The 21,600-nt window shown below is 55.8% G+C and overlaps 1 protein-coding gene across 4 annotated transcripts in view; it reads right to left on the bottom strand.

Moving 5' to 3' along the window:
* PITPNM2 (phosphatidylinositol transfer protein membrane associated 2) overlaps positions 1–21,600 on the bottom strand; it is a 144,104-nt gene that overhangs the window by 67,657 nt on the left and 54,847 nt on the right. The window contains exon 1 of one of the 4 annotated variants that reach the window (XM_036823202.1): positions 12,004–12,133. The exons of the other annotated variants lie outside the window; for them this stretch is intronic. The gene's annotated coding sequence lies outside the window, so the exon portion shown is untranslated. Of the gene's footprint in view, positions 1–12,003; positions 12,134–21,600 lie in introns of those variants that run through there. 4 annotated transcript variants of the gene reach the window in all.

Below are 21,600 nucleotides of genomic sequence, written 5' to 3'. Positions count from 1 at the left end.
GCATCTGGTCCCGGCAATGGGGAATGCTTGCATCTCGGGCACCGTGTCAAGGTCCCCTCCGTCACCCCTGGTTTCCGGAAGTCAGACACAGGAAGGGTTTCACACAGCAGCAGGATCCGTCTTTCCTTAGCTGATGGGGACACAGGGCCCTTTGAGGGACAGGGACTTGCCCAAGGTCTGCAGGAGGTCAAGGCGGGGCTGGACCTCATGCCCTCCAAAAACATCCAGCCCGGTGTACACGTAATTGTCTGGAGACCAACATCACCCTCATGGCTGAGATGTGTTCAGTGCATCTTGTCTGGGACAGGCCCTGGACACAGAGGTGAAGGCTCTTGCAGGTGCCAAGCACCTAGATGACAACTCCACACTGTGCCCCGGGTGAAGTGCCCAGTGAGGGCTCGGTGCTCAGAGAGAGGCAGAGCCGGGGGCAGGCGCAGTGCCCAGCCGGCCGTGGAAGAGGTTCCTGGGCTAAGCTGGCAGGATGTGGAGCTTCAGGACAGAGCAGGGGAGGGAGACCTGGCTGCAGAAGCCGACAGGGTGGGAGGGGCACAGGGAGGGGTGTCGGGCCTTGCAGAGGAGTTGACGCCAGCGTGTGAGGGCACCCCTCCCCCCCACAAACCCACAAACCAGCCAGAGGGAGGGTCCAGGGGTCCGGGGCTGGCTCTGCCGCATCTCTTTGGCTGCCCTTGGGTGAGTCTCTGACCTGGACCCGTGGCTGTCGGATGGGGCCGTCAGTCCCTGACAAGCACAGGCTCGGAGCTCTCGGGATGGGGCTTGAATGCTCTCTGCAACATCAGCCCTGCAAGGGCCGCGAAAGCACCTCCCAGGACGGGACGCTCCCCACTACAAGGTCCTGTTGGAAGGTTCTTACGCTTGAGCAGTCTGTCTCCCTGGGATTCAACCTGGCCCTGAGGCTGGCTCTTCAGAGCCTCGTGCAGCTTTTCTTGCCCAGGACACCGTAAAGCAGGCGTCCAAATGGCACACCCTCTCCAGGGTAGCTGACCCCGCGGCAACCACCTCCTGGGCTCTGGGCTCTGATTCTGTTCACAGAGGCAAAGCTGCCCTAGCTGACAACAGAGCCTGAGGCTGCTAAAAGCCCCACATCTGTTTCCTGGAACCAGCTGCCAGCCCACTGCTGCCCCCGCCAGCTGAAAAGACCTGCCCTTTGCCTGGTGACACTCTGCCTGCTGGGTAGAGCGGGTGGGAGAGTGTCCCCCCTAAATTCATGTCCAGCTGGAACCTCAGAATGTGACCTTATTTGGAAATAGGGGCTTTGAGGTTGTAATTAGTTAAGGATCTCGAGAGGAGATCATCCTGGATTTAGGATGGACCCAAAATCCAGTGACGGGTGTCCTTATAAGGAGAGGACACAGAGATACACACAGAGGAGACAACCATGTGGACACAGAGACAGAGATCAGAGAGATGCAGCCACAAGCCAAGGAACACCTGGGGCCACCAGAAGCTGGAAGAAGCCAGGAAGGATCCTCCCCGAGAGCCTTCGGAGGGAGCGTGGCCCTGCAGACACCTTGATTTCAGACTTCTGACCTCCAGAACGGTGAGACAACATACCTCTGTGGTTCTAAACCACCCAGCCTGAGGTCCTTTGTCACAGCAGCCCCTACACTAGTTCACCGGTTTGCAGCATCAGGAAACAGGACACAGCCTGAGCTGACCACGTGGACATTAGCCAGCGTCCCCCTGCTCTGGGAGCGTTCAGGAGAAAAGGTAATGGCGTCCTGGCTGGGAGGGTGACACCAGCACTTGGCAGGACAGAGCAAGCCTGTCACCAGGCTCTCAAAAGGGCTGCAGCCCAATCAGCTAAGGTCACTTGAGGAGGCGGCGAGAAGCCCTTCTCCGTCTGCCATGAAGACACTCGAGGGGAAGTGGCTGCTGGACGTGGAGCCACCCGGCCTCCCTGCTTTCCCCATGCCGGGGCCTGGACAGCCTGTTCTAGTCTCCCACACCTGGTCAGGCCAGACCAGCCTGCCTGAGTCCTCAGGTGCACCAGCCTCAAGCAAGCGGCCGGAAGCACTCCTTGGGTGAAGGCCTAACCCAGGCACTGCAGTTTCTCTGATGAGCAATGGTAGACCCCCACCCTGACCTTTGGCTCAGCATCCCCTACCTGTCTCATTGGGGGTGGGGAGTTGGCCAAGGCTTCTGGAAGCTTCGGAACCGAGACCAGGGTTCCCCTGGGATCCTGCCAGGTGTGGGAGCTGAGACAACTGAGCATCAGCAAACCCCTGGCTCTCCACCCTGCCAGCTCTGCGGACGCTGCCATGCCAAGGGGCAAGGTTGGGGTCATCGCTCAAAGGGCTTCGCCATGGCCAAGTGCAGCATCTCTCCAACGGAGGCACAGGGATGAGCTGCTTTAGAAACGTCTCGTGAGCTTGTTCAAAATGCAGATTCCTGGCCCTCCCTCCAGGCCTACTGAATTAGAACCTCTGTGTGAGAGGCCCAGGACCCTGCATTTTATACAGGTTCCCCAAGGATACTGGGGAGCTCACCAGAGGATGCAAACACGTGGCCTGCTTCGACCTGTTCATGCAGGTGGAGAGAGCAGTCATAGGGCAGGGCCGGCTTGAGGTCACACGGCAGAGCCAAAACTACAACTTCCGTCTGCTGGCCTGGCTTGTGAGGGGACACATGCCGGTGTCCCCCTGGGCTTGGAATCAGGTGACTAACCCTCCTGTGCTCAAAGAGCCCTTCGCCCAGGTGAGGATTCCCCACGGGCCCGGTCAGCTCCACGGGCACCTGGTGCTGACTCTCTCCAGCCATCATGTCACTCCCCCGCCCCCCACCGGCTTGCTTTTGAGCTCAGGCCCTGCGTCTTGCTCACAGCCATCTCCCCAGAGCCTGGCCAGAGCAGCTGCTCGATAAAGGCAGTCGCCTGGCAAATGTTTGTTAGGCAAATGACGTGAAGTCCAAACTCTGTCCCAGAGCTGCTGTCTGACCTCGGGCAGCTCACTCAACCCCTCTGCCACCGCGTGAAAAGACTCCGGTCATCTGCCTTGGCCATTGCACAGGGCCGCAGCCAGACTCACCCGGTAAACCAGATGCAATATGCTTTGGAGACTGCAAAGCCACATCCGAGCATGCGTTCTGCACACTGGCAATTCACAACCATCAAGTTTGCACTGACTGACTGGCAGTGAGCTGAGAGTCCAGGGTAGCAAGACCCAGCCAGGAGCCTCTGCTGGTGGCCCGGGACAACGGGAGAGAGCCCAGGGGCCCCCCACCCGGGGCCCCCCCAGGCCCCCCTGCCCCCCCGCAGTGAGGCAGGCAGATTCCAGAGGCTCTGCTGGCTCCTCCCAGCACGGCTCACTGCTCTCAGGCGTGTAAATCCCGCCCTAGTGCCACACCCACCGTGGGGACAGGGCCCAGGCCCTGAAAGTTATCAGGCGGCAGATAGAAGGTAGTGCTACTGAGGTCCAGGGAGCTGGACGAGGTAGGTCCCTGGCCCTCCGTGGGCCTCAGTTTCCCAGCTAAAGCAGAGGGGTTTGAGTGAGACCATCTCCAAGGGCCCTAGGACCGTGCAGGCAGTGGCTCTGTGCCCTGGGGCGCCCCCCCCCCAGAAGGCACTTGCTGTCGTCCAGCCCCCAAACCCCCTCCCCCCCCACAGAGACAGGCCTTGTGGAGCAGCCAGGTCGGGCAGCTCAGAGGAATGTGGCGCTTGCCAAGGCAGGAGCCCTCCCGCCGGCTGCCATACTCGAGTCCGCGTGGACTGCCACGCGGTCAGAGAGAAGCCCAGCTGCCCGTGGGACGGAAGCTCTTCTCCAAGGCGCACTGGGTAGAGCCTCTTCCTCAGGCTGCACACGAGGCCGCCTGCTTTCTAAATGACCTCACAGGACCAACCGGTTCCTCAGCCCGGACGGGTAGCGGGGACACCACCGAGGGCTCCGCATCGACATGACCCTTCACGCGTTGGCCCAGCCTGGATCGACTGTGGGGCAAGAGGCAGCCCAAGAATGTCGTGATCCGTGCGGGCGCTGCACAGAAGGAACGTCACCGTGTCACCAGCACGGCCCCTCCACAGCTGCAAGGGGTGGGGGCGGGTGGAGAGCTGCAGGGGCCAGTGTGGAGAGGAAGGGGGACGCTGTCCTGCCCCCAGAGCCACCCAGCCCAGCCCAGCGTGGCTCTGGGGGACTCCGGAAAGCCCCTCTGGGTCTCTGTGCCAGTTGCCCCGTCTTCTGGGCCTGACCTGGAATCCCAGTGTGCCGTCTGCTGCCCGGGAGGGCAGAGGGCTGTGGGCAGCCGTCAAGCTGGGCTCTTACCTCCAGACCGAAGCTGCTGGGCGATGATTCAAGTATAAATTCTGGCCCCTGCTCTTTTCTGGGTCCAGGGGAGGCCCCTCCTTGGCACTGTGGCCACGCCCACTCCAGCAGTGAGATACACCTCTGGGCCTTGGTTTCCCCGACAGCGACACTGCTGTGCCATGTGCCCTCGGGTGGCTGGCGGGGCCCCGGCCTTCGTCTTCTAGGCCACAGGCAGCTTAGTGACCACACCACTGACGGAAGGTCCCGCTGGCCATGACACAGCACTGGCTCTCCAAACGTTTGGGAACATGTAAAGCAGCAGCTGGCCTGGCCCTGATCCTAGGACGACCTTTGGTACAGAGTGGCCATCTGAAACGAATCCTTTTCTTAAGTCCTACCCTGGAGGACAGCCCTATAAAGCGATCACCCGCATCATCTCGCTCCTTCTACGGGTCCGTTCTCAGCCAGCGCCCGCAGCGGGAGGATCACCCCCGTCCTGCACGGGGCGAAACTCAGGCTCACGGGGTTGAGTGGCTTCTGCAGGCCACACGGCCAGGACTCAACCCCGGGTCCGCGTGGCTAACAAGTTCCGCTCTTCCTGCCACCCCAAGGGCAGCTGCCACCTTCCAGTCTCCCCGTCCCAGGAACCCGGAATCCGGACGAAGGACTTCAGCCACGCAATTAGCAGGGGCCCAGCGGGCAAATGAAACCAGGTAGCCAGAGTGTTTTAAATGCCCCGTTCCCGGCTCCCTGTCCGTGCAGCCTGCCGCAGCCCTGACAAAGCCTGGTCACAGCTACAGGCGGGGATAATGGTGTGTCCACACCTCGAAAGCTGTGAAGTGCTTGACAAGGCACAGGGCGACAGGCAGAGTGAGAAGCCGCCTGGGATCGCGGTGCTCTGCCCACACCCTCTGTAACCCTGTTGTGCAGACCAGGAAACTGAGGCTCGGAGAGGTCAAGGGAGTTCTCTGAGGTCTCACACCCGGGCTGATGGCAGAGTGGGGACAGGACAAGTGGCTCTGACTTGTTTCCGCCTCCGTGTTCCCCCAGCGCAGTGGGCACCCGAGGGTGTGAGATGGCCCCAAACTCCCCCTGGGTGCTGCCTGCTGTCCTCCCTGTGACCCTCTGAGCTGCTTTCAGAGAGGAGAGGGGGACCCGGTGAGGAATGCCCTTCTCGCTACAGCAGCAAGGTGAAACTGGAGCGGAGCCCGCTCGGGCGCCGGGCTCGGGTGCCACCATGCTCGCTTTGTCGGGGAGACGATCGAGGCTGGGGTGGCCCACAGGAAGCAGAGCCGGAACTCCCAGCAACCACGCAAGGATTTACCGAAAGGGGCTCTCAGGAGCCCGGGGGGCAGCAGAAGGCCACAAGGCTGACAGCACGGGAGGGTATGCTGCAGCTTGGACCAAAACTAAACCAGCGCCCCTCAAGAAACCATCAACTTTCTCCAGGCCTGGGGCAGGCAGCAGGCTCTGTCCTCTGGAAGAAGAGACTCAGGCCCCAGGGAAGGCCTCACCAAGCTCAGGGAGCGAGCTGGGGAGGAGCTTGACCTCGGAGACCCTTGTGTCCAGGGAGAGCCCTGCCTCAAGAGAGCCTGGCCTGGCCATGACCTGAAAGGGCCCCTACAATAGCTCCTTCTCCCCTGCAGGGCGGGCCGGTCATCGGTTCTGTTCACGTGGCTTCTTGTGGGCTCCTTAAGGTACAAACCCTCCTCTGTTATATCACTACTGTGTTCACCTTTGGGGAAAAGCCCTCAAACACCTGTCTTTTTTCTTTCTTTCTTTCTTTCACATAATCTCTAATTTACAGAAAAGTTGCAAAGATAACATAAGAACTCTCAGATTCTCTCTACCCAGAATCGCTGTTTAAATCATTTGCTTTACCAATGGTGCACTCTCTCTTTGCATATCCATATGCATGTATCTATATACTCCAAACCTTGCAGTCTTTTCTGAGCCATCGGAGAGTAAGGTACCGGGATATCTAAATGCATGATAACAAATCCTGATGCCAATTCGGGGGTTCATTGCCAAGCACCCTCACACCTGCCTCCTCCAGGCTGAGGTGCATGAAGTAGCTGGTGCTATCTCCAGGTTACAGATGAGGAAACTGAGGCACAGTGTCCAGGGGTACGTGGCCCTCCTTCTACACCGAGCCACCCACACCTAAGTTCTCAGCATAAAACACACAGGCCCATTCTGCAGACTGTCTTCCTGATGACAAGACGATGTCTTAATTTTTTTGTTTTCTTTTTGGCCGCGCCATGCGGCATGCGGGATCTTAGTTCCCCGACCAGGGATCGAACCCGTGCCCCCTGCAGTGGAAGCGTGGAGTCCTAACCACTGGACCGCCAGGGAAGGCCTTAGATGATGTCTTAATTTTTAAAAGAAAGTGAGCCAGGTTGCCCCCACAGGGGAACACAGACGGATCAGGACCCAATCAAGACTGTCTACAGTGCAGCAGGCGGGAGTGGACGGCTGGGGTGGGCGCCAGCGTGGGACTCCCCACTCCAACCGGGGCCGTCGCCTCCTTCAGCGCCTGCCCTCTGCTTCTTTCCTTTTCTCTCCTCAGACAACTGGGATGGAGGGGCTACTCCCTGGAGGGAAGGACTGGGTCTCCCCTTCATCCCAAAGCCCGGTGGCATGGGGCCCAATGCAGAGCAGGCTGCATGTGTAACTGATGAATGAATGAATGAATGAATGAGTCAGAGATTTGAGTTCTGGTTCTGCCACAGCGTGGGCTACTCAACTGCTCTGAGACTCAGTTTCCTCATATGTAAAATGGGACAACACCAAGCACTTCTAAAGTGGTTGCAAATTGTTAAATTAGATGAGATTTGTGAAGGCGCCGGTGAGGTGGGTGTTAAGATCCCAGTTCAGAGTTTGATCAGGGAAATGAACAAGACAATGGGGAGAAATGGAAAGCAAAGCTGAAGATGCCCAAATATGAACAATGTGGGGAAGGCACACACACACACACGCATGCACACACGGCCTCGCAGCTCAGCACCTCTGAAGCTTAGCAGTCTCTCTCTAACGACCCCCCTTTCTTTTGGCTTGAGACCCTCAGCAGCCCAGGATGAAAAGCTGGCACCCAGGGCTTCCTCTGCAGACACAAATGTGCTAATGTCTGTAACACCTGACAACGTAGCAGAGCCTGGGGGGGTTGTGGAAAAGAGGAACAGTAAGAGAGGGAGGCAGCTCTTTCCAGAAGTGGACACGAATGGTCTGTCTCACTCAGGTAAGACACAGAGCTAAAAAGCAATGCATAAAAAGGACAGCTCTTCGATCTTATCAGTACTGGGAACTGTTTATAGGAGATCATGTTATCAAGGGCAGAATGCCAGCTGGTACATGCACCCCTGATGGCAAAAGGGAAAACCGTATCTGTGTGTGTGTGAGTGTGCATGTGTGTGACTGCATATATGTGTGTGTATGTGTGTATTCAGGGACGTCGCACAGCAGACCAGGAGAATTTAACGTTCACGAGCTTCTGTTCTCCTGCACGATTTCTTAAGCCATTTGTGCAAAAAGATGAAGTGCCACCCCTAGGAGATTTTCTCAGTCTGGGCAACAGGGCTGGGCTGGGGCACAGGCTCAGCCTCCCAAGGCAGTCGTGGTCCCAAGTCCTAGAGTCCCTGATGCTGAGCCAGCACCGCCTGTCCCACCCGACACAGCCTGGGTGGGGGACGCCAGCGCACAGGGGAAGACAAACCAAACTTTCCCCATGGAGCTTTACAGGCTTCGCGAGGTTTGTCCGAACCACCAGGCTTCCCACCGAGCCCGCCCCTGAATCCCGGTGCTCCCGTCGAATTAAAGAAGAGAGAGCCACTCACCGCCTGAAAGCCAGCCAACACGGACTATTCCACTTTTCCTGGAATGAGCTTTCCACACTTTCGGCGGCTGGAGCCATCGGCAGCCAGGGCTCCCACCTCTCCGACCTGCTCTCACACCCTCTGCGGCTCTTTACGATGCTTTCAAGTAAGGCACCGCTATGTGAAATCGCACTAAGAAAGAAGGCTGGCTCCTGGTGCCGGAGGACACAGGGGGTGGGGGGGGGGAGGCTGGCACGGAGCACTCAGGATTCACTTTGGATGAAAGCGGGTGGGTTGGCGGAGCCTTGCCTCCCTCCCCCTCCATCGCCAGCCCTGCTCTGCCATCCTTCCGACTTGCCGGCTTGCTGATTAAAACACACACGTGGATTGCCAAAGCAATCCGCACCCTGGACGCCCATGAAAGAGCCCCCGGGGGCAGAGTAACCCCAGCTGCAGCCACCTCCCGTGGAGGCTGGGCGCAAAGCTGAGAACGAATGCTGCCACTCACGGGGCTGACCTTTTACGTGTCACATCAGATTTTCCGTTCGCCAGCAAACCAAAACCAAACCAAGCCCAACCAGCGCACCGCCTCCCCACCCATCGCACAACTCGTAAACCCATCAGAATTTACGGCAAACCAACCAGAATCCAGACGCGGCTAATGTCATTAAGAAGCCTGCACAGCGCCCAGATGCCAGGAGGGTCTCGGTGACAGACGCCAGCCTCAAAGCAAAGGAAAAGCAAGACACAGCACAGATGCTGCAGACACAAAAGCATTTTCATCCTGCCCAACAGGAACCGATCTGATTATCAAAGGGAAGCACCAAGGACTCAGAGTCTAAGGCGGCTTTAGTGAAACAGGGCTTTGGGAGATGAACAAATGTAGTTGAAAGAGACCTGACCACAGACCCAGACCAGGGGGGCCCTGCCTTGGGCCATCTGTTTTTAAAGCAATCTGCCAGAGATAATGCTGAAAACAAATGTATAATCCAATCAGAAGCCTGACTCTGAGACACATGCCTGAATGTCTAGACTCCCTGCCATTTCAGCCCCCGAGGTGGGGACCACGTTCAGAGCTGACTGTTGTTTTCCCCCAATACCTGAACCAAACTTTCAAGTCTCCCTGTGAGTCACTGGTGTTCACTTTCTATTTAAAGATCACACAGGGCTTCCTCTCAAGCACCATTCAAACCCATGGCTTCTAAGAACTGGGTGCTAAATCCGTTTTCCTCGGGCCTCACTTTCCATCAACATAGATGTTCTAGTCGACAGCGAGGAGTTCTTTTTTCCATCATCTACTGCCAGAGGCAGAGGTAATGGGAGTGGCACGGATCCCGAGAATGCCCCTGGGACGGGCAGCTGATGAATTAACCTCATTGATTCCTTCCAGGAGAGCCATGCAGAAGCGGTCCTGAACGCCATGGCTGGAGATGGGGTAGACACAAGGGAAAATCTCGACCCACCGGGCAGCGGTCTCAGGATCCTGTCTGAACCAAACTCTGCTGAGCGGCTGTCCCAGACAGACGGTGGTGCCACCACAGCCAGGCTGCCAGGACCCCCTCTGCCGGGAACCAGCCAGAGGCTGATCTTCACTACACCATCTTCTCGGAGATGCTTGGTTACGGGGACAAAACATTTCCCTACTGAACTCCATTTTCAGGCGAGAAAGGATTAGACGGAGAAACCTGTACCCAGCCGTCGACACTCGGTAGACCTGCCCCATCTGGCGTGCACGTGCATGCCCCTAAATTCCCTTCCCTTCCCCCTGGTCAGACCACGGTCCAGGAAAGCAGACTGCTCATGCTGTGTAGCAATTAGGCTGAAAAATGGAAGAGCAACGGACAGCCACAGACCCAAGCAACAGGAGTCGGGGGTGGGCTTCTCACAGCCACCCTGGAGGAAAGACCCCACACACACCCAAACTCTGCTGTGTCCCCTCTGATCTCTGAGTCAGGCCATGCCTCTCCCTCCCTCTCTCCCTCCATCCCAGCTACTCCAGGGAAAACAGCAGCCCACGTGACCAGGACAGAGCCTGCCTTGCTAATAAACCCGTCCTAAGGCTCTGACAGTTTTAGCAGAAAATTACCTTTCAGGAAGAAAATGTAAGGAAGGGGAAGAGGGGAGACAAAGTGTTAGAGCTGGGAGCCACACGCCACAGGAGCCGGCCTGGGGCTGGTCCAGCAGCCCCCCATGTCTGCGGAGGTCCCCCAAGCTCCCCATGCTGACGGCCTCAGGGAGCCGCCCCTGGCACGCAGCTCTGCCGGCAACTCATGCCTGGAGACGGGAGGGCGCCTCGGAGACAGAGGGATGGACGGATGGACGGATAGATGGATGGATGGAGGAGCCGCGAGCCCGGCAGGGACGAAGGAGGAAGGGAAGCCAAGAGGAAGGGGTGGGGAGAGAGGAGAGGGAGGGAGGGAAGAGGGAGAATTGATTCTGTCTCCTCCACTGGGACCACTGAGCTAAGTTGCCATGGAGAAAGGGGAGCCGCTGGCAGAGCCTGAGGCGGGTGGAGGAACCTTATGCCAGAGGGAAGGCGTCAGCTCGGAGCCACTCCCCACACTCCTGGCGCAGCCTCCACCAAACTGGGCCTTCTGGGCCCGAGGAGGCCAGACTGGGAGGGGAACTGGCCTGACCCAGTGGGGCAAACAGCAGCAGTTCTCTGCCCCCTGGAGGAGCGGGGTGTGAGGGTGCAGGAGGTTCAGGTCTTCCTCGCCAGGCTCACTGGCGCTCCCGCCCCTCATCTCACACCACGCCGCCAGCCCGGCCAGACTCCCCGGGGACTGAGGGGACCAGAGCCTCTCCCAACGGCCTGGGTACCACCTGGGGCCCTGGTGTTTGCGGAGGCATTCTGACCTCCACCTGCCTCCCCGTTTCTAAAAATTAGAGTCTCCAGACCCCGAGTCACATTTCCCACCCTCAGGGATGAGGGGACATCCAACTAGGGAAGGACCTCGACGCACAGAACCTCCTATGCAGGAAGTGGAGGAGAAGGACGAAGGGAGTGAGCCCTCCTGGGTGGACGGCCCTCCCGGGTGGACGGCCCCTGAAGGCTCCGTGGCCCCGGCTCCCTGCGGGTCTCCCACGCTGGGCTGGCTCTCCCACCTGCCTGCGCCAGCCCTGCCGCGGCTCCTGTCCACCACCCCAGCTTCAGGACTGGCCATAGCTGCTGGCCCTGCACCCACTCCAAGCTGCAGGAATGGGGCCGGGGAGGCCTGGGCTGGGGTCTCCGCTCCTCCTCGTGGAGACAACATGGCAGGGGCACATCCAGGCCCACCTCTGGGCCCCCACTCCCGATCTCAAACGGGCACAACCCCGCCATCTCCCAACCTGGACACCAAAACAGCAGGGGCCGGTGAAGGGGCGTGGACACCATCTCAGGAATGTTGTCTCCTCAGGGGGACGGAAGCATGGCAGGCACAGCACCCATCGTCCCACCTCCCCTCACTCCCCGCGGTCGGGACAGAGGCCCCGGAAAGGCTGAAGCCAACGCAGAGGCCAAGGCCTTGCAGCTCTGACACAGAAAGACTTCAGGGCGGACCCACTGGAGGCCTATCTCTGAATGCCATGACCTGGGAAACATTTTTCTCTTCACAATCCTCTTCTCACTTTCCCCCTCGACGCTTTCTTATGAAAAGGTTCACACAAACAGCAAAGTTGAACACATTTCCTAATGAACATCCATACATGCACTACCTAGATCCTACCATTTCCTCTCACTTTTAATGTGGCAAAACACCTATAAAATTGACCATTTTTGCCATTTTAAAGTACACAGTTCAGAGGCATGGAGTGCATTCATGGTGCTGTGCCACCGTCACCTCTAATTCCAGAACATTTTCATCACCCCCATACCTGATAGGCACTCACTCCCCATCCCGCCTCCCCCCAGCCCTGGGCAACCACCAGTCTGCTTTCTGTCTCTGTGGATTTACCTGTTCTGGACAGTTCATATCAATGGGATCATCCACTCTGTGGCCTTTTGTGTGCGGCCTCTTTCACTTTGCATCATGTTCTCGAGGTTCGTCCACTTTGTAGCCTGGGTCAGTGCTTCATTCCTCTTTACGGCTGAATCATAGCATCGGATTCATCGGACACGTGGGTGGTTTCCAGCTTTCGGCTATCGTTCTCTTACTTTTAGAATGAGTTTTTCAGAGTCCAGTAATGTTTCCTGAAGCCTCTCCTATGGGATTTGGGATTCGGTCTCAAAGGTGCAGCCCCGGAGGCCCCAAATAGAAATGTTAATCCTTGTTTGGCCTTTTCATTAAAGCATTGCTCCCCCCTGGGTAATCGAGCCTGCGGGGCGCTCCGCGTGGCCCTGGGGACGGAGGCAGAGGTCCCAGAGCATGTGTGTGGCCAGCTAGTGGGCTCTGGGCTCCTCTGCCCCAAGAAGCAGCCCTCTGGGCAGCAGGACACTTGTGCACACGGACCCCGTGTCCACGCTCTGGACTTCGACGCACCCAGGTTTGAGTACTCTCTTACACTCCCTGGCGGCCTGACTAGCAAGCCATTTCCCCTCTCTGAGCCTCAGCTTCTCCGTCTGTAAAAGGCGGGCAACAGTCTCTACCTCTTGCGGTTGCTCTAGAGATGAGACTGGCGCTGCCCCGTGGAACTTTCTGGGTTGACGGATGTGTTCTACGCCTGGCTGTCCAGTACGGCCGCCACTAGCCCATGGGCTACTGAGCACCTGAAGTGTGACTAGTGTGATTGGACAATGGAATTTTTAATTTTATTTCACTTTAATTTAAAATTAAAATTAAGAAGTCACAACACGGGGCTGGTGGTGATCACCCTGGACAGAGCAGCTCTAAGCACTTAATGGGATGGGAAGGTAGGACACGGTCCAAGCCCAGCACCTAGCTGCTCCGTCTTTTCCTTCATCCCTTCCTCTCCCTACTTGCCCCATGGTGTCCGGGCAGTGGAGCGAGCCTCTGTCTGCAGCCTGGCCCCCAAGCCTCCCTCTGAAAGGACAGGGGGTGGGCAGTTGGGCTCTCGGGGAACAAAACAGGCGCCAGCTGGCGAGTGGCCGTGGCGGACTCCACAATGACGTAGGTCCCTGAACCGCTAACCTCTCCTCCTGCCCCTATGGGCCCTAGACCCCTATTCTAGAACCCCATCTCCTGCCGTTTCCCCCAGCAACTCCTGAGGTCATCCCTAGAATGTCTGGGCAGGAGATGAAGGACTGGAATAGACCCTCCCCCCATTCCTAAAGTGGCAGCAGTGGACCCCCGTGGGGTTGTGCAGGGGTTTCGTGGTCTCGGGCTGCACTGTCTCGGGTCCTCAGGGACACCTTCCCACGTGCACAAAGCTGTTCTCACAGGCTTGTGCCCTGGCACAGCGGCTGCACTAGAATCCAAACCTCACTTTGCAGATGCAGAAACCCAGACGCAGCTGGAGGAGCACACGGCAAGGCGGGAGGAGTTGGGGCTGAAGCCCAGGCCCCCAACTCCCCCCAGCCTGGCTGGCACGGGCCTCCTGAGAGGCAGGAGACTCTGGAACAGGCCCGGGGAGGAGGGGGCCCCCAGCACTTGACCCCGTGCCAGGGCAGGTCAAGGGCCCGGGGGACGGCTGTGTGGCTTCAAAGCCAGAACTGAAGCCTGGCCAAGCCACCCCATTGCTGTTCCCTCACCCACCCCAACCCGTCCCAAGTCGGAGAGAAGTGACATCTCGGGGGTGGCAGTGGGGACTCCAGAAAAACTTAAACACAACCACAAACAACCATAACTCCGGTTGTGCTCTGAGCCCACCAACAGGTATGGGTCACCCAGAGCTGGGAACGGCTGCCGAGGACCGGGGGCCCAGCTGGCTCTCCCTCACCCTGCAAAGCCTTCTCCTAGCTTCCCGCATGCCCCTGCCTCCCCGACACGATGGCCAGAGGGACCCCCTTCAAACCTGTGCCCTGAAGTCACCTGGTCTCACCCCACTCACAGGCGAAGGCCTGGAGGCCCTGCCCTGCCTGCCTCGGGGCATCTGTACCCACGCACCCTCTGCCCAGAGCCGCCTCCCCCGTAGCCTCGGCTCTGGGACCCTCCTCACTAAGGCCTTCCTCGACCCCCTTACTTATTTCAAACTCAGCCCCAGACCCGGCACTCCCCTGACTTTCCCATTTACTTCATAGCTTTGTTCCTCATCTAATATACCGTGGGCTTTTCTTTCTTCTTTTCTTTTTATTTTTTGAATTGTGGTAAGATACACATAACATCAAACTTACCATCTCAATCATTTTTTTTTTCAATCATTTTTAAGTGTACAGTTCCGTGGCATTAAGGACATTCACACTGTTGTGCAGCCATCACCACTGTCCATCTCCAGAACTTCATCTTGTAAAACTGGAACTCTGTCCCCATTAAACACTGCCTCCCCATTCCACCCTCCCTCCGGTCCCTGGCACCCACCACTCTACTTTGAACTTAACTGCTTTAGGCACCTCGTATAAGTGGAATCATGCAGTATCTGTCCTTTTGTGTCTGGCTTATTTTACACAGTGTAACATCTTTCGGGTTCACCCATGGTGTAGCACGTTCTTTTTTTAAAGTTGTCTTTCCCACTGGAATGGAGGCTTCATGGGGGCAGGGATTTTGGTGGGGTTGTTTTCACTGCTGTATCCCCAGGGTCTAGAAGACAGCCTGGCACCCAGCAGGCACTGAACAAGTCTTTGGAATGAATGAATGAGCACATGAGTGAATGAATGAAGACTTTGTAGAGGACAGTACTCCACCACACAGGTCTGGGTCTGCCTCTCCCCCCGACTGTGGACCAACTCCCAGCGATGGTCACCCCGCCCCATGGCTTTAGACCCCTGCCCTGGAGTCCCAGGCCCACCGTCCCAAGGGGTGACCACACTCAGCGCCCGCAGGACCTCTCCACTTGATGGTGGGCTTTCCCCCCTAGACATGGCACATCCACGGGAAGATTATTACAGGGACAGACAGGGTCCGCAGCCGTGTATGTGACAATGTGCCTTGGAGCCTCACAGTGGCGCTGTGGGCAGTGAGGAAGGATAGAGGAGGGCAAGGGCCCAGACACCCAGATTCCCCCAACGTGGGGAGGCCAGCACAGGCAGGGGTTCGGGAGACCTGGCCTAGACCTAGCCACTGCTCAGAGCGGGGCTCACACCCAGCTGGTCCCTCGCCTTCCACCTTCTCCACATCCTGCCTGGCTACTTGTTTTACTCTCTGAGAACTTGCTTTACTCCTGTTTCTGGGCTAGACGAGCTCAGAAAATCAAAGTAAGGCATAAGGTGGACCCCTTGCGCACACGCAGCAAGCCTGAAGGGGCACCAGCACTCCAGCCAGGCCGGCCAGCGCGTGGGAGACGCAGGGGTCCCACCCCTCGCCAGACTTGGGCAGGAGGTGTCCACGGAGAGGGCAGTGGCTGAGGGCCCACAGCGAGGCCTCAGCGCCCAGCCAGACCTCAACCGGGGTGCTAGAAGACAGTGACCCCAGAAGAGCCCAGATCACCCCCGAGAGATCCTCCCCACTCCGGGAAGGCAAACAGACTGGGACAGTGGAAAAACAGCTGTACCTTTAAATTATTTGGCCCACAGATACGAAAAACATTTGCCTGTTGAAGCTGTTTGCATGTTTGGTTATTTTTAGGGTGAACCCGGTTGCCTCCCCTTGGAACCAGATGAAGCCCAGGAGGCACGTAGTCTTCTTTCCCAGATGGGGGTCCCAGTCCCGCATCCCTGGGAACCCGGGCCTGAGTGTGAGAGCCCTGAGGCTCGCGGCAGCAGGGGCCCCACCGGAACACACACCGGGGAGCCTGGGCAGGTCTGCTGGGACCTTTAAGAAGATGCGACTCTGCTGACAGCACGGCTGCCCACCTGGGTCCAAAAAGAGCCCCCTGCCCCTGCCCAGAGCACGGTGTGAAGGGAAGGAAGCTGGAGGCCCTGTCCCCGTCCATGCCAGGCCCAGCTAATGGGAATAGTTTGCTGCTGACATATTTTTAGAACAAATGGCAATTAGAGCAGATTTTCTCTTCCACTCCCCCTCCCCAAAACAGGAATAAATCAGCTCTACCAATTTCCCAGCTAATGATTTCCTCCATTAAATTAAAAAGAAGAAGAAGAAAATGTTTTTTTAAATAGATTACCAGCCCTGTGCTTTCGGAGACCATGTGACCTGTCAACTCCTCTTAAGTCCTGATACATCAAAGTTCCTTAATTAATTTTTAGTAAGTAAAAAAGTCATAGTCTAAGAAGGACTCCTCCCCCACCTGCTCCCAGTTGGCCTGGCACACAAGGGTCAGCTCCGGGCTGGCCATGGGAAGCCAGCTCAATAGGGCCAAAGATAATCTGAGAATCAGTGCACGAGGTCCATTTCACAGATGAGAAAAATGAGGCTGAGATGAGAAGCAGCTAAACACATAGCCCGTGGAGGACTAAATGTGGGACGGGGGTCTTGCTTTCAAGATGCGCCCACCTACAGAAATGCAAACAGGGGAAGCCAGGAGCCGAGGAGCCCCAGCCTTCAGGGGTAGGGATGACGTGAGTTACTTAATCCAGGACCTGGGCTTCTCCTCCTCTTGTTGCTTTGCGGCGCCTGGGACAGGGACCGGCATATACTGCGAACTCCTCATCTATTTCTGAAAAGTCCGCTCCCCGACAGCACGGATGAACCTCGGAAGCACTGTGCTGAGTGAAAGAAGGCAGACACCACAGGGCAAATACTGTATGATTCCACTTGTATGAGGTGCCTGGAATAGGCAGATTCACAGAGACAGAGGGTAGAAGGGTAGGTACCAGTAGAATGGGGGAGGGGGAGTTAGTGTTTAATGGGGACAGAGTGTCTGTTTGGGGAAAGAAAAGAGCTCTGGAGACGGATGCTGGTGATGGTGGCCCAACAACTTGAATGTACTTAATGCCACTGAACTATGTACTTAAAAATGGTTAAAGTGGTCAATTTTATGTATATTTTACCACAATGAACAGACATTAAAAAGAAAAAAAAAGAGTCCACTCTCCAAAATGCTATTTGAAGGTACAGGAGGGGCTGACAACTCCACAGTGACTCGGGTAGCACCCCCTGTGGCCTGCCACTAGCTGGACCTCAATTCCTGAAGTCCAGCCGGGGAGCTCACAGGCCCCTCCAGTCACGTAGGAATGCCAGGGACCTTCAGAGAAAGGCTCCTCGTGTTAGCCAGCGTCACCAAGTCAGGATTCCCCGTGTCCCTGATGGCCTACCAGACGCCAACAGGGAGAAGGCCCAAGGAACACCCTCTCTGAAAGATGCCTCAGGGCCTTCGGATGTGCTGTGCCCTCTGCCTGGAATGCATTTCCCCAGATATTACACGACTCGCTTCCTAAGTTTATTTAGGTTTCTGCAGAGAGGTCCTCTCTGGACCATCCTATAGCCAGAGGCAGGGAAAGTCACTGGGACCAGGCAGGGTGGCCTTGAGCAAGAACAGGAAACCAAGAGCCCTAAGCATCCACGGCAAGCCAGCACCATCACGCTGCTCCGGGCTGGAGAGAAGCAGCTCGTGGGAGGGCAGTCAGATCCTGGCTCCGCCATAACCAGACAGAGGACCTTGGCAAGTTCCTTCATCCCTCTAAGGCTCAGTTTTCTTTTCTATAACACGGGGAAGAAAACAGGCTTTTCTGAGGGTGAGGTGAGATGATGTACATGTTTGGCATACAGCTGGGACGTGGGCAAAGGTCGATAAATGGTAATGATTCTAATTATAATCTCCCAAATGCATTCCTTCAAAGGGGGTCCAGGGGCAACGATCTCAGACAACTCAAAGAAGACATGCACCACGAATCAGTGTCCAAGCCAGCGGTGGGTGGGTGGGTGGGGGGTGTCAGTGACCTGGAAGGCAGAGGACGGGGCCTGTAGGCTTACCCTGTGCTATGTGGTTTAACTAATTTAATCCTTTTTGTCCCCATTTTGCATATGAGGAAACTGAAGCACAGAGAGGTTAGTGACTTACTTGCTCCAGGTCACATAGCCTGGAGGCAATGAAACCGAATTCCAACCCTGGTCATGTGGTTCCAGGGCCTGAGCTGGTCCTCACTGTTCCATAGTGCATCGTTGGGTTTTTTAACAAATTTTTTATAGGTTTAAAAAATACATATTTATTTATTTTATTTTTATTATTTATTTTCTTTATTTTTTTGGCCGCGTTGGGTCTTAGTTGCGGCACGCGGGCTCTTCGTTGCAGTGCACGGGCTTCATTCTAGTTGTGGCGTGAGGGTTTTCTCTCTCTAGTCGTGGCGCGTGGGCTCAGTAGTTGTGGTGCGTGGGCTTAGTTGCCCTGCAGCATGTGGGATCTTAGTTCCCCAACCAGGGATTGAATCCGCGTCGCCTGCATTGGAAGGCGGATTCTTTACCACTGGACCACCAGGGAAGTCCCTTTTTTAAAAAAATTTTAATCTTTTTATAGTAGATCCTTGTTGGTTATCTATTTTAAATATAGCAGTGTGTACATGTCAATCCCAAACTCCCAATCTATCCCTCCCTGCAACCCTTCTGCCCTGGAAAGCATAAATTCGTTCTCTAAGTCTGTGAGTCTGTTTCTGTTTTGTAAATAAGTTCAATTGTATATTTTTTTTAAGATTCTACATATAAGCGATATCATATGATATTTGTCTTTCTCTGTCTGACTTACTTACTAGGATCATCTCTAGGTCCACCATAGGGTATCTTGAGAGAAGTGTGGAAGGAAGGAAGGAAAGAAGGAAGGAAGGGAGGGAGGGAGGGAGGGAGGAAGAGAGAGGGGCCCAAGAAAGCAAGAGGCAGATCCCCTGGCAGCCTCTGCAAGTCTGACATCCGGGCTACGTGAGTTTCCATGAGCTGGAGGGAAAGGTCTCAGAGCAGGCCCCTCAGGGAAGCCCACAGCACAGCGGGACTGGCCTGGTTCCTCTCGAAGATCTCCAAGGTCAGGCCCAAGATCTTCATACTTCGTTCCACTCAGCCCAGCTGCACTGGTCAGCACCCAAGTGTGCAGTTAACTCTCTCGGAACCCAGGCTGGGCAGGGGGAGGGGAGGAACAGCTCCGCGCCTGGCTCCGCCTTACGATGCCTCCCCAGCGGCCCAGAGACCCAGGGGACACCTGAAAGCCCCCACCCTTTCAGCGGCCAGACACGGGGGAGAGGGGAGGCCTGCACGCTGGCGGCTGGCGGGTGATTCTGTGTGCACGGCTAAAGGGCAAGCGGCTTCCAACTCATTCTTGAAGGTGATTCACTTCCCTCTATGCCACCTTCTGAAGAATATCTTCACTAACAACTCTCTTAGCCACACGGCAGCCAAAGTGAGCATTTTAAAATGTAAATGCAAAAAAAAAAAAAATGTAAATGCAGGACTTCCCGGGTGGCTCAGTGATTGAGAATCCGCCTGCCAATGCAGGGGACACGGGTTTGAGCCCTGGTCTGGGAAGATCCCACATGCCGCGGAGCAACTAAGCCCGTGTGCCACAACTACTGAGCCTGCACTCTAGAGCCCGCGAGCCACAACTACTGAGCCCGCATGCCACAACGACTGAAGCCTGGGAGCCTAGAGCCTGTGCTCTGCAACAAGAGAAGCCACCACAATGAGAAGCCCACGCACAGCAAAGAAGAGTAGCCCCCGCTCATCGCAACTAGAGAAAGCCCGCGCACAGCAACAAAGACCCAACGCAGCCAAAAATAAATAAATAAAATAAATTTAGTTTTAAAAATGTAAATGCAAATAGGAATATGTCATGCCTGTACCTCAACACCCCCCAACAGCTCCCTTCAAACTTAGGAGGTTTTTTTGATTTTTGTTTGTTTGTTTGTTTTTCCGTGCTGCGCGGCATGCAGAATCTTAGTTCCCCGACCAGGGATTGAACCCAGGCCCCCTGCAGTGGAAGCACGGAGTCTTAACCACTGGACCACCAGGGAAGTCCCAAGTCCAAAGTCTTTACCACGACCTACAAGTCCTCCAAGATCATGCCCCTGACTCTGCCATCTCCTACCACTTTTCCTCTCTCACTCCTCAGAATTGCCAAGCACACTTCTGCCTCAGGCCCTTTGCACCTGCTAGTCCCTCCTTCTCAGATATTACACGACTTGCTCCTAAGTTCACTTAGGTTTTCACAGAGCGGTTCTCTCTGACCACGCTATCTCAAACCCCTACCACCCTCACCCTCTCTCTCTATCCTAGTCCCTTGCTTATTTTCCTTCCTGGCATTTAGTACCACCAGTGTGTTTTAGGAAGGGATTTCATTTGGTTCACTGCTAAATCTCCAGTGTTTAGAACAACGCCTGGCATATGAGTGGTGTCCAAAAACTCTGTTGATAGCTTTATTTTTTAATTTTTTTGGCCACGCCGCACGGCTCTTGGGACCTTGGTTCCCCAACCAGGGATCAAACCCAGGCCTCAGCAGTGAAAGCACCGAGTCCTAACCATGGACCATCAGGGAAGTCCCTGTGGATGGTTTTAGAAGTGACGGTGGTTGGTGGAAGTCGGGGGGGCTTTGGGGACAGCCGAGCGCCCAGTCAGTCCATCTGGGTGGCCAGCCTGTACAGAGTTATCAGCAGGACACTCAACGTCTGTACACTTCCGGTAGGTTTGTTACACTTCTATAGAATGCTTCCAAAAATGTTTTAAAAAGCTCTGTTGAACGACTGAATGACGGATAACTGAACAATGAAGGATGTCCAACACAGCTCTTTAAAAGCATGGACAAGCCATTATCTCGTAATAACCTATCATGGAGTATAGTCTGCAAAAATACTGACTCGCTATGAATCTGATATAATATTATAAGTCAGCTATACTTCAACCAGAAATAAGTAAGTAAATAAATAAAAGCACGTACAGGTTTAACAAGACCACTCGTACCCGCCGAGCAGATCAAGCTAAGTGGGACACAGCCCTCTCTCTCCGTCAACCATATAAAAGTCATCTTGCTTTTTATGGAGAATGAGAAGGTAAGGGACAGGTCCTTCAGGACAGGGTAGCCACAAGGACTTTGGTGAGGCATCTTACAGGGGACATCTACGGCCATTCTATGCAAATTTGAAGAAGCTTGAGGTTGTAAAACTCCATCCCCACTGGGCACTAGAGATCAAGCCATTGGTCTGAAATGCACTTTCTTGCAACTGGCCAGTGACATCAGTCTGTTTGAGGCCAACAACAGGGACATCACTGGCAGAGGCTGTAAGTGCCTCTTCCCACCAGCCAGATTGGCTCCCTCAAAGGCGACAGACTGTGCCTGGCCTGGCTGCCTGGCCTATACCCTCCCTGCCTTTTTCCTATGGCCTCCCACCTGCCTGGCCTGCTTCTAAAGGGGACCCTCCTACCCTCGCTGCTGGCCCAGAACCCTCTCTTGGGAAGACCAGCCGGCTGCCCCCGGCTCCCTTCTGGGCCCTAGGACCGGCTCTCTGCAGACTGACCCCCACAAAAGGGAACAAGTCTTTGTCTCAGGTGGTCTGTAATGCTGAGCCAGGGGAAGAGGAAGATGAAGAAAGAGGAGGAAGAAAGAACATGAATTTTCCTCCCATACTCAAAGGCTGCAACATCCCTGCCTCACTCTCAACTAAAACAACTCCTGCAAACAAAGCCAGAGAA

The sequence above is a fragment of the Balaenoptera musculus genome, chromosome 14 (genome assembly GCF_009873245.2).
Source record: "Balaenoptera musculus isolate JJ_BM4_2016_0621 chromosome 14, mBalMus1.pri.v3, whole genome shotgun sequence".
Classification (NCBI taxonomy): Eukaryota; Metazoa; Chordata; class Mammalia; order Artiodactyla; family Balaenopteridae; genus Balaenoptera; species Balaenoptera musculus.
The sequence above is the reverse complement of the archived record's forward strand: the minus strand, read 5'-3'. Positions and strand labels throughout refer to the sequence as shown.